Below are 13,793 nucleotides of genomic sequence, written 5' to 3' on the forward strand. Positions count from 1 at the left end.
AAGCCTTGGTCAAGTCCAAAATAGGGACCCGTCAGCCTTCTCCCTCTGGTACCACACCCAGAAATATTTTATAAATTTTTAAATTTATTTGAATTAAAAATCCGATTTTATCAACATTAAATCTCTTTGATAAAAACATACCTTAAATAAATAATGCTGCGTTTGATTCCGAAGAACTCCTGAAACCATAGGCTGAAGGTATATGTCCGTCGGAAAAATCGACTGACACTCTTGTACTTGCTGTGGAATAATTGGTGTTTAAAAAATCTTTCGAATGAAGAAAATAAGTCCGACACGATAGGGACACGATATATAAAGAGGTTATGCCTTACAAAAATATTCCTGCGTCGATTTTGCCCAAGACGTGTCATTTCAAAAATAATCTGCAATAGCCAAATGTATTCTGTCCATCCCCATAAGGAATTTTTCACCCCAAAATCTTGTTGCACAGTGTATTCTGTTGAGTTATCGACGCATTTTTAAATATGGTGGTTTCCGTGCAGGGCGTATGACAAATATTATTTAATTTAAATTGTAAACAATCATACGCCACCTAAATTTCGTCCACTTTGCCTCTAATACCGCATGAAAATTATCAAAAGCTTCTACAAAATTATGATTCTGCCAATGTTTTTAAGTGATAAAGCAATGGGCTCCCTTCAAGTAATTGAATACGTACAAAACGTCACTGTTTCGTGGAACGTTTTGGTCATTGATAAACATTGTCTGCTACTGAAAAATACGACTTGGAGAAAATGTAGTTTCAAAAAGACGCTGCCACTCGATCGATTATAGCTTTATTGCAAGAGACATTTTCTGGAAGCATAATTTCTCGTCAGTGAGCGGAGCATTAAAGACGTACGGGACCGACCACACGAGCCTGGGCAATATTTCGTGATATTAGTATAAATTTAAAGGTCAAACAATCCTCCTGGATATAATATAAACTTCTCTGGTCTATTTCCTTCAAGAGTAAATATATACGTCATAGAATAAAATGTTTGTAATTTTTAACACAAAAGTCAGGATCCATTTGACCCGCTAAATATTGGCCGATTTTTATCGAAACAGGCATGCTTTTTATTTAGCCCGATCCACTTCTCCATGTAAAATTTCGGCCCTGGAGCGCTTCGTCCGTTAAATATTAACCGATCTTTACCAAAAAAACAATATGGGTCTTCATTGGCCAGAGCCTATCCTACATACACAATTTCTTGAAGATTGGTCCATAACTGAGGCCAGTATCGTGTTTACAAATTATAATGGACAGACGAAAGGACGGACGGACACACATGTCTAGATCAACTCTGCTAGTCGAGATATGACGATCGATATATGTAAAGATAGGTATAGGACGGTATTAGGTATTTCGCCGCATTACACACTCTTGGGGCTGCACAAAGCTGTAATACCGTGTCAACATAGTTGTGTGTGTGGTACAAAGAGTGGGCAATCATTAAAAGACTTAAAATGAGGCGAGTCATTCATATGATGGATATTTGAAAAGACTTTCTGTGAAGATGTTTTTTACTCTCAATGGAAAGTAAAATAACATGTTCTTCTGGTGAAAATGCGTTTAAGACTTCAAAATAACGGATTCTTTGATAGTTTGAAAAGATTGTTTATAATCATGTGGCTAAAACATCTAAATTACTGAAAATAAACAGGATGTCCAAAAACCAAAGAATGGCAAATCATAGCCTCTTCGGGAAAAAGTAGGCTAAACCCTTCAAAATACGGAAAATAATATATATATATAGGATTTAATTCTGATAAAAAATACATTATCCATGGTCATAGAATCCTTCAGTGGGCGTATGATTAATACTAATTTATTTGAATGAAATTATTCATACGTTATGGGTGATAAAATTTAAAAGGGTATACTCTAATGAAAGTTTAAATTAAGGGGACCCCCCCCCCCATTCTCGGGATGTCCCAACAAAATTTAAAGTGAAAATCTCAAAACTCTTGAAGATATAGCCGATTTATTGTGTCAACATCAAGTGACGGCTGAAGGGCTTCTCAAACTTTAAATGCGTTTTTCTCTTCTGCGAATGGCGGGCACGATAACTCAAAAACTAATAACCCAATCGATTTCAAATTTTTACACGTTCCTCTAGGAGTGTACAGCTATCGTATGAACTAGGATAAAGCCAATCGGTGAAAATCTTCCTTATTTTTTAACTTGGTTTTTGGTCAAAAATCGGCGATTTTACAAAAACATTTTTTCAAAGGTCCGCAATTTTGTTAATTTTAGAGCGAAGTCAATAATCCTAGTTCATACGAGAGCTAGACATGTACTCTTTCTAACACCGTTGGAATTTTCGGATTCCGATGGAGTTATTATGCCCGCCATCAAAAATAAAGACTTTTCTTTAATTACAAAAAACAACAACAAAACAATAACAAATTTTTTTTGTAAATTATTTTTTTTTTCTCTTTTAAACCTTCAAATATATATATGCAAAGTTACAAACCTTAACGAGCACCGGTATTGATTTACCAGCCCTTTAAAAATCTTGAAAAATTAAAATCGAGAATGGGGGGGGGGGGGGGTTCCCTTAAACATAAATTTTATACAAATATAAAATATATCCTAGAACATGAAATGGACAAATTAATTTTAAGGTTAAAAAAAATATATAAAAAATATTCTTAAATTTTATTCTTGCATCCAAAAATCCGAAGAAAAGCTCTGTCCTTTTTTGATATCGTGTATAACGACAAATCGCTTATAGCGACCAATTTACCGGTCGTTATAAACGAGTTCGCTAGATATCAAATTTGCGAACAAACCTCATATGTAATTACACCAGACATGTAGGTTACATTATGGAAATATCACAAGAACGTGCTGGTTTCACAAAAAAATATAGAATATATCTCTGTTAAATGTTGTTGCATTATTTAATGAGAAACTATAACAGAAAGAATGATAATGGCAGAAGTATAGAATTTATTCAATTTAATATTTTTCATAAATTGGCGCCTAGTACTGATTACTGATTATTCCAGTTATCACAAATGGTTCTACAAATGTAAAGATATTCTCTTGATGTTGTTTTATTGACAGTGAGGCACTGCATTTCATTGTAAAGTTTGCCCAATTACGATTAATAACGTAGTATAACATGTTTTTTAAACAATATTTATTTTTTTTAATTTATATTATTTTGTAAATAATAACATTTGTGATAAATTAAAAAAAAATATATATTAAAAAGCATTCCCCTGTGAATATGTTTAACAACAGTATTTTTAAATTTATGATTTAATCTAGACTAAATCTTAAAAATATAAAAATATTCGATTGTTTAACTCCTCTTCTTCTTCTTTTTATTCATTAATTTAATGGGTGCACATTTGTTTTAACTTTTATTCAAGAAAATAAAAAAACAAAAAAGAAATAAACGATACAAAAAATTCCCAAAAACCTCAACTGAACTGCATCAACAACCAACAAAAAAATAGTTGTGGTGACCTTCAAGTTCAGAAATGTAGCGTCCACACGCTTCGTTTTCTATCCACCAAAACCAGTTAGTTTGACCCTCAAAAGCTGCTAAACGTGTGTTTCTCTGCGATCAGGTGAAAATGCAAAGAATGCAGACTAAATCCGCCGCGCTCTGCGTCCATTCATTGTTAACGACGGAACGGCGAAGACAACGAAGTAGAAGATGGAGATGGCACATGACCATTAAATAATAATAAAGAATGTATACAAAATATTTTGTTGTTGTTTGATAAAAAAAAATAGTTTGTTAAAAAAATAAATAGAATATTTATTTTTGTATATAATGGAATTTTTATGAATTGGTAATATTTGAATGCAATATATTTTTTTTGAAAATATAAACGACTTAATTTTAAATGGTGTTTGCCTTGTAGTCATGATATTTGGAAATAGTGAGTCGAGAATAACATCAAATTTCGAAACAAACCTAATAGCAAAATAATTTCCAAACGAATAATAATTCTTTTAACTTTTTCCTAATTTTTTCTACGAAATGGGAAAAAATATTTTATAAAGAGAGGAAAATATTCAGCTGATGTGAAATAAGAAAAAGTTAATCATTTGGAATACAGTATTTACATGGTGGCCCAATCAAAATATAATGTCATTTATTGTTTTAGATTACGGTGGTATTTTATTTATAAATCACCATAAATTTGATTCAATATTAAAAGATTTACTCGATTTTTTCTTTTCTTTTAAATTCCCACTTTCAATGTTCCAAGTTCAATGTGAAAATTAGTGACCCTATGAAATGCAACTTCAGCTAGAAGTAATCAGAAAAACTAAAAAGTAACAACATTGACATTCACAATATCTGCCATGAACCACGAACGTGGCAATATTCAAATTTGCTATTTTTTTTAGAAGAAGAAGACAAAGTGTCACTGCAATTGAAAAGATTTCTTATTCGTTTTATTGAAAACACAGCAGTTTTTTTTTTCTTTCTTCAAGAGAAAGTTTTGTTTTATCATCATCTGTGAATTGTGGCAAAGTCATGTAATTCCAAAAAAATGAAAAAATAAGAAAAACTAACTGATATTGACAGGTGGGAGTGGGAAAGACCTTTGGACAAAAAAAAACGAAAAACATTATCAAAATTATTTTTGCAGTGTAATCTAAAATGTGCATGGAAAAACCTTGGAAAATTAAATAGCAGCAACAACAACACAAAAAGTTAACTGTATTTTTCCTTAGTTTTCGTTTTTTTTATTTTTTGTATTGCAGTTCTATTCACAGCCAAGCTGTGTGGTGGCATTGTTTAATAACAGCAACAACATTTCAAGATAAATGAATGCATTTGAGAGTATAATTGTTAGAAAGAGCGGGAGAGACCGAGAGTCGGCGAGTTATTTATTCTTTAAATAATAATTAATAATATTTTTTTTCTTAAAATATTAAATAATTAATATAATTATTTAAAAATGGAATTTGTTTTCATTATATAAAAGATTTTTCCTTAAAGTATATCTAATGGAGGTCCATAATTTAAAGTGGGTCCATAAGAGTTCTAAATGTTATTTTTCAGAACAAAATAATACTTATACATCAAAAGTTATATACATAACCGGTATATGATTTACTGGTCCTATACACACACGACCGGTATATGATATTTTACCCAGAGATGACCACCAAAAGGCCCTACATCCATAGAACACATATAAAGTGTATAACATTCATATAAGACCGATAGGAGGGTTTTGAGCATATAAGACTGATATGAGGACTCGTATGAACCGATAAAAGGTAATATTTAAATAAAACCGATAGAAAGTCTTCTGTCCAACATGGCCAATGGAACCATATTCTAACCATAGAATGCCCATATAACGTAGTTTATTGATGTCAATATAAGGTCTCTTAGAAAACCCATAAAAGATATTATTTCCGTAGAAGACTTTAGGAAGATATCCTCTTCATAAACTGCCCCCTCCCCCGTTCATAGAAGATCGATAGAATGTCTCTATTCAAGAAGACCGATATAAGGTCTACTATCCATATCCATAGAAGACTATTTGAAGGTCTTATATCCATAGAAGACCTATAAAAGCTCTTCTGAAGACCAATAGATGACCTTCTATTTATAGAAGACTAATGGAAAGTATACCATCTATAGGAGATCAATAAAATACCTTTTATTTATAAAACACCGATGGAAGGTTTTCTATTCATAGAGGACTGATTGGAAGTATTCTACCGATAGAAGACCATTTGAAGATCTCATATCCACAGAAAATCGATAGAAGGTCTTAGAAGGCGGGTCGAAGATTTTCTATCATAGAAGTTTGATGGAATATCTTCTATCCATACAAGACCTACACAAGTTCTCTCATTCACATGAGTGCCAAAGCAGGTATTCTAACCATAGTTTCTATTTATTGGAGATCGCGAGCTAAAGATGTTATGCTATCTCTCCGTACATGGCCTTTTTCAAGCTAACTATTTGTTCTTAGTTATTTTCGAATTCTAAAAGAAACTATGCACAAGTTTACGATTCTGATCGAAATAAAATTGTGTAAAGATACCCACGAATTCAGAAGCATTTCCTTTTAGGAAAAATCTGAGAGAACGTTATTTATTAATTTGGTGGTCTCAAAATTCCGGAAAAACCCAGTACACTTTCGAAACATTTTTTTGAAAATTGTAAAAAATCGTGGTGATTTTTACGAAATTCTTACAATTGTCGGATGTTTGCAGAGTCAGAATAATCTAAAAGTATACGCGCTATTTTGGTTTGCGAAGGCTATTACATTTTTATAAAATTGTGGCATTTGGTACCCGGGAAATTTACCCTAAAGAACCCATCTTAATATATAAATAATTTTATTACAGTAGTCCTGAAAAAGCAACTGTTTTTAAAAGACCTCATATATGAAGACCCTAGTATGTTTTTTTAATAATAATGTTAGTCTCTATGACATTTACAGATCCCTGAGAAGATCATTCATATGTGGAAGACATGTTAGCACAATCGGAAGTATTCTATTAAATGATGATGGATATATACGATCTCCTGTGTGTAGATCTGTTCTCTACACAATTTTGTAATACTCTTCTTAAATAAAACAATTATTTTTTTTTAATTTCAGACTTATGTCCTTGAGAGATAACAATATCTGGCTCTCGTCCTCTTTCTGTCTCTTTCTCTCTCTTAAAATAAATACTCAAAAGATTTTAACTTTTAATGACAGACAACAATCAATTAATGGACTTTTAAAATTTTAGGCGCGTAGTTCGGTTTTTGGTGGGTTTCGTGAAAATTTCCGATATTTGATTTATTTTTTTTTCATAAAATTCACTTTAAGTGCGTGAGTGTACAGTCGAACTATATATGGCACAATGTACCTCAGTGAGTGTGCCTGGGTGTGTGTGTGTGAGTGCGGCTGTGTGTTTATGGCAGCGGCTAAGGCGACAAGGCAAAAAGTAGCGTCGAATGCATTGCCGTCAGTTTTGTTAGTCAATGTTAAGGTCATTTCATTACAAAACGACAAACGACGCGACTACGACGACGTTCACGTTCATGCTCATACTCGCTAATGTCAATGTTTTGATTTTGCTTTGCTTTACATTGCTTGGCTAGCTGGGCTGACTGACTGACTGGCTGTTGGACTGGCTTTGCAATGTGCAACTTGTCGCCGTTAACGTCATCATGTTTTGGTTGCCGCGTTTCTGTTTTTTATTTTGTTTTATTAAATTTATTTTTTATGCTTGGCTTGGTTAGTTGTTGCTGCAATTGTTGTTTTAAACATTTAATTATTGCCGTTGTTTGTGTTGCTGTTGTGTGGAAAATATACAGCAACAGCAACAACAAATTGGAAACCAAACAAATTGGCCGACAATAATTCAAAATCAATAAATAGGAACGAATCAAAAAAAAAAAACAGAAACAAATTGCAAACCACAGGTGGACAGACAAACTACACAACCAAAGTAAGATGTTAGTTTGGAAATGTGAACACGCACCGACGCACACACACAAGTCCATGTGTAAGTATATAATTACATTACATATTTACAATATTTATTTGTAATTTAAGGCAATGCACCAGATGGGGGGTAAGCGAGGTATTCCATAATTGTAATATCTTCTTCTTGAATTGTATTTAAAAGTTGCTGTCGCTGTTGTTGTTGTACTGCTGTTTCATTATTACTGTAATCTCCGCAATAAAAACCGACACTCTTAAATAAATAAATAACCGTAAATACCAAACGCACATTGTGGAAAATTTTTATTGAATGCACAAAAACTGGATATTTGCAATGTCAAAGCAAAAAAATAAAAAAAAAACACCAAAAGCGGAAATACACTGCATTTCGTAAGTATGTAACAATATTAATAAATATGTATAGATATTACAAAATGTTATTTGTGTAATGCGTTCGTAATTAGTATTCAAAAGTTATTTGATTAGAAATTGTGGGGCTGGTCCCCCCTCCTACGAAATGCACAGCATTATTACAACATAATTTGAGGTTATGTAAAATATGTAATAATAAGATTTCAAAATTACCTATTGGTTAAAATATAAAAATGTTTGTCATATCAAATTTAGTACTTGACCTTTTTGGGCTTTTGGCAAAAGGGATTTCATTATTAAAATAATACAATTTAAAAATGTTTATTGGTTTGGGAATACACAAAAAAAAACAACGGATTGACCTTTGAAAGTATAGTGGGAAGATCCAACCTCGAAGAGGACTTAATTTAGGCTAACATTTTCAGTATGTATAGATGCTGTTGGGTGCAGAATCAGAGCGGCATTCTTGGAATTTCCAAGATTATACATCTGAAAAATTAGAATCCGACAATTCCGTTACAAAAGACATCGGAAAAATCGACAATGATGTTCTATATATCCAAAGGCTCAGACATTCCCCCCATCTTCAACCAAATGAAATACCAATTTTTTAAAATCCGGTGGGAAATTCAACCAAATCTGCAGAGGGCGTTTCGGATACGGAAGAAGTGGATCGATTGGTTTCATCTTTGGACTTGATCGCAGTTTATTAAAAATATTATGACGGACAAAACGTTGGATTCACTTTATATTGGATTTACAAATTTTCTAAAGTTTGTTACTTTTTGGTGAAGGTGCCAGAAGGCTTGGTCGGTCTAGCTTTTTTAAAATTATTACGATGAGCGGAGTTTTGATGAAATTAGATATATCATTTCATTCATATAAGATTTTCAAATGTTTGACACTTTATGGAGGAAGTACCACAAAGAGTGAACCCACAAATCTCTAATTAAATGGTTAAGGTTTTACAAAGTTCGATTCAAAGTTTTGTAAAGTATGATCGAAAAGCAGTGGACCTATTTTCCCACATTACTGGGCTTGAATTAATTTGGAAATAATGTAACGATTATCGGACAGATGAAAAGAAATCGACTCCAAATTGTCTGAAACGGATTGGGGCCAAAGAAATCAATATTTCGCAAAAATCAATTTTTCGCAATGTGTCTTATTTACCCTCATTGGTGATCCCACCCATTTTCCATTTCAAATTTCGACGATTTTCAACCAGCTGGGAAATGAGCATACACTATATCACGGAATTGTAACATTGCATACATGTGTTTAAACTTTAAAGACTTAAAGAAGAAAATAAATTCACAATATGTTGTTGTTTTTGTTTTTTTTTTTTATAATTAAAAAAGTCCTTCTTTTGGAGAGCGGGCATGATTGCTGATCACTGGAACATCCGAATGTCAAAAAGAGACATGTATGGCTCTGGTATGAACTAGGATTATTGTCTTCGGAAAATCGTATATTTTCGACCAAACACCAAGTGGGGAAATATGGAAGATCTTGATCAATTACATTTACCCTAGTGCATACGATAGCTATGTACGTCCAGCATAACGTGTTAAAATTTGGAATCAATTGAATTAATTTGTTTCAAGGAAAACACGTTTAAAGTTTGAGCATGATGCTGACACTACAAATCGGCTATATTTTCAAGAGTTGTTGAGACCGTTATTAATAATTTTAATAATAGGATTGAATATATAGCCGATATATAACATTACCGTCTCCAATCAATCCCCCCATAATGACGAAAATATGGGGCTATGCCGAAACGCGGTCCGAAATATCCTCCTAGAAGTGGTAGCAATATTTGTACAAAATTTCAAAGCTCGATCCTAAACGGTACACAGAAACAAATGTTAATGAATATCTTTATAATTCATTGATTGTTTATTTTTTTCATATTGTACATGTAGCTCGCTTAAAATACCAGTAAAAATTCCTATAATCATGAAGAAGCCACCCGCAGCTTACACAATAAAATGATTATATCTTCAAAAGTTTTTGAAATGTTCACTTTAAACATTAAAGAGATAAAAATCAAAAATTTCAAACCGAGAGTGGAGGTCCCCATAATCATAAGGCTGAAATATAACTCAAATCTAGACACAAACAATTTTTAAAACTTTTCCAATGTAATTCTAACTTTGTTTAGAATATTTTGCCAAAAATATAATACGGTGGTAGCTATTCTACATCCGATACTGATATAAAATATTACGCCAATTTCCATCCAAATGGGTTGGAAATGCGGCATGAGAATCATGTCTTCCACTTAGTGAATACACTTCTTAAAACTATTTTAGTTACTTCTCTTCGTAGCGATCGTGGACCATCGTTATAATTGTGTTTAAGGATAGAAGGGCGAAAGCTTGTTGGGAAATTGTAGCTTTTATCGTTTAAGTTTTGAGCATTCTATTCAGTTAAAAAATGAACGGAAATGTGCATGTAATTTCTCATTAATTATACATTTCAAAATATCTCGAAAACAGTAAAGTGTTTTTTCCAAATTGTGTGTAACCAAGAAAGTCAATACGGACTTAACTGAACAATGAATAATACAATTATTACAAAATAATGCTGACGGTAAAATTCATATTACAACAACAATAAAATTTACAACTAAGCATAAGAAGAAGTTTAAGCAAAAAGTATTGCTGTTGGACATATTTGAGGTATGTGAGTAAATCGTTTTTTTCCACTTCTGTATTTTTTTTGCTTTCGTCGAACATGTATAACTCTTGTAAAACATTTTTCAAAAAAAGCCCAACAATAACAACAAAGGTAGGTAATACAAAAAATAAAATAAAATGAACGAAAAAACTATACACAAATCAATGATAATGATTACAACTAAATCACAATGAGTAACAGAACTTGATAAGTGTCGTTTTGTGTGAATGTGTGTGAGTGCCTTAATTGTTAAATTACTATTTTTGTTGTTGTTTTTGTAAATTACAAAAGACCCACACACTTTTCGCTTAGGTTTACAAAATCCAACTCTATAACATTTTTGACCCAATTGTAGTCGGTGGTCAGCTATTGACAAGTGTTTTGACGTGCAATAGTACTACGAGTCAGAAACATCTCTCTCTCTCTCTCTCTCTCTCTCTGTCCCTTCCGCTGCTAGTAGTCCATCGGAACTGTTTCGTTGTTGTTTTTTAATTTTTATTCCCCAACAAAGAAAATAATTTGCAATTAATAATAATTATTTTTCTTATTGTTGTTGTTGTACGAAACAAAGTCAATAACCTTTTAGAATATTTATTTATTCTGTAAGCAGGCATAACAATAACAATATTAATAACAGCAACAACAAGAACAAGTACAACAACAGCAGCAACGGCGGCGGCAAGAGAACCATTTCCACCACTACCAACAGCAACAATTTACACCCCTTTTGCTCAGTGTTCAAAGTACCATCGATTGTTGTCACCTATTTTTGTGGTTGTTGTAGTTGTCAATTCGTTGATTTTTAAGACAATAAATTTATTTATTTGTGTACGAAATAAAAATAAAGGGATTTTTTAATAAGACAACGTAAGCTTTTATTCTAACAACTATTATATATATTTTTGAAATAATCCGAACTTTGTTAGGTTAGGCTAAGTTACATCTGGGTACGATAAGTTCAAATTAATAATATATAACAAATTTAATTGATTTTTTTCTTTGTTATCCTCTTATTTGATATTTTAATATTATACACCAAATAATTCGATTTTATGAATGCAATTCATAAAACAACAAATTTGGAGTTTGGTGGTGTTGGCGGATTTTCTGTAGTCCAGAAACTATTTGTCGTTTGGATTTTTCAATTTGGATTTTATATTTCATTCATAGTTTTATTTTGTATTGATTTTTCTTACTTACTTACTTACATATTCTTATTTTGCGTCATTATAACAATCCTATACAATGTTAAACTTTCGGTTGGGCTTCTTGTTTGTATTAAAACTTATTTGTTATGTATTTGGAATTTATATCGAAATAATTTGGAAAATAGATATGCGAATTTTATAACACCAATTCAAAGCTCGGTAACAGTGCCAGAAACAATGGATTGCAAAACTAGCCACAATCGAGTGATTGTAAACAACAGAACCGGTTGCAAAACTAACAAAATGGAGTCGAAGAATGAATGGTGTTGCCTTTTTCTTGGAAAACACACATTTGTTTTTGTTAAAAGAGAAGGTGGGCATAACTAAGTGAGAGTAAATGTAACTGAGAATGAGAGTGTTTTACCATTTACGCTAACGTATGATTTTGGGAAGTTTTGAGCATTAATGGTGTAGAGTAGAGCGAAATATGAAAACATTTTTGGTATTAATGAACTGTTTACATTTTTAAAAAAATAATGGCTTTCGCATGATTATAGGAATTTTACTTGTAATCTAAGCGAGATACATCTACAAAAAATAAACTATGAAATAAGTTATGAAAATATTCATTGTTTTTTCTGTGTACCGTTTAAGATAGAGCTTTGAAACTTTGTACAAACATTGCTACTACTACTGGGGTATGTTTCTGTATAGCCCCTATATAATTTTACCTCCCAGGTTTCGGCATTGAAATTTTTATTTTGGTTATCTGTTGAATTCCCCTACGACCAAACTCCTTGTTTTTGAAAAATATATCGTTTATTTATTTTATTTTTTATTATTTATTTATTTTATTTTATTATTTTTTTTTTTTTTTTTTTTTTGAACCAATACACATTTTTTCATAAAGGTTTGGTCGTAAGTCGCTCGAATTCGTTCATTTATAATTTTCCAAAAACAAGCAGTTAATATGAACCTACAACTTATCCAGAATGTCTCATTAAAAGTTCAAGTGAAAATCTCAAAAACTCTTGAGTGTCACCATCAAGCGGCGGCAAGAGTGCTTCTGAAACTATAACTAACTTTTTTTACGATTGGCAGGCACGATAACTCAAAAACTTTTAATGCAATCGGTTCAAAATGTGTATATGTTATTCTGAATCTACATAGCTTTCGTATAAAATAGTATAAATGGAACCGATGAAGATCTTTCCTATTTACCGGCTTGGGTTTTCGTCGAAAATGGGCGATTTTTTAAAATATAAATTTCCTCAGTACGCCATTTTGCTAAGTTTTGAGCGAAGTCAATAATCTTAATTCAAACCGCAGACACATATGTAGTATTTTTAATTGCGTTGGAACTTTTAGATTTGGATGTTCCATTGCTCGGCAATCATACTCGTCATCGAAAAGAAGTTTTATTATTTAATTAGAAAAAAACCACAACAATATTTTGTCAATTTATTTTCTTCTTCCTTAAGTCTTCAAATACATGTATGCAAAGTTACAAGTCCTAAGTATGTTCATTTGCCCGATAGAAACTTGTCGAAATTTGAAATCGAGAAGGCATTTAACGAACCGATCAAATGTATTTTTGTTCAATCTTCCTTGAAATTAAATCTCTCCCTTAAAACGTCAATTGTTCTCAAAAAATTATAGTTATTTAAATTAAACACTCCTAAAAACTTATTTTCTTATCCCCAAAATCTCAATCTCATGACGAATAAAACTAAAATCGCCAACATAAAATATTTTGCAGAAAATAATGTAAACATTTAACCTTTGTAATATGACAAAGGCCAACAGAAATGAAAGGAAAACTCTCCTCTCCCTCTCTCTTTCGCTGTGACTGATCAAACATGACAATGCATATTTTACATTTGTTGGGGGATTTTCATTCGACTGCAACAGCAAATATCAGGGAAAATAAAATTTCACCAAAAAAACAATACAAGTATTAAAAACCCGTTTTTTGGAAGTGATTTGACATTTATAAGAATGCCTACGTTACAAACTTACCTTTTAAAGATCATTGAATCCTTTAATTGAAGACATGATGTGGGTGAAAAGAGGGAGGAAAACGAAATTTATTTAAATTGTTTGATATCCAGTTGAGATTTCCCTTTTTCCCCGAAATAGAAAAAA

General features: G+C 31.9%; 1 long non-coding RNA gene across 1 annotated transcript in view; it reads right to left on the reverse strand.

The window, feature by feature from the left end:
- The window catches only part of LOC133335372 (uncharacterized), a 68,644-nt gene extending 54,911 nt beyond the window's left edge, over window positions 1-13,733 (reverse strand). The window contains exon 1 of the long non-coding RNA XR_009754518.1: window positions 13,668-13,733. This is a non-coding gene — a long non-coding RNA (uncharacterized LOC133335372). The remainder of the gene's footprint in view (window positions 1-13,667) is intronic.
- Between the last annotated feature and the right edge of the window lie 60 nt (window positions 13,734-13,793).

Source organism: Musca vetustissima, unplaced genomic scaffold (assembly GCF_032173495.1).
Source record: "Musca vetustissima isolate MV318-11 ecotype Yass unplaced genomic scaffold, APGP_CSIRO_Mvet_v1 utg7685, whole genome shotgun sequence".
Classification (NCBI taxonomy): Eukaryota; Metazoa; Arthropoda; class Insecta; order Diptera; family Muscidae; genus Musca; species Musca vetustissima.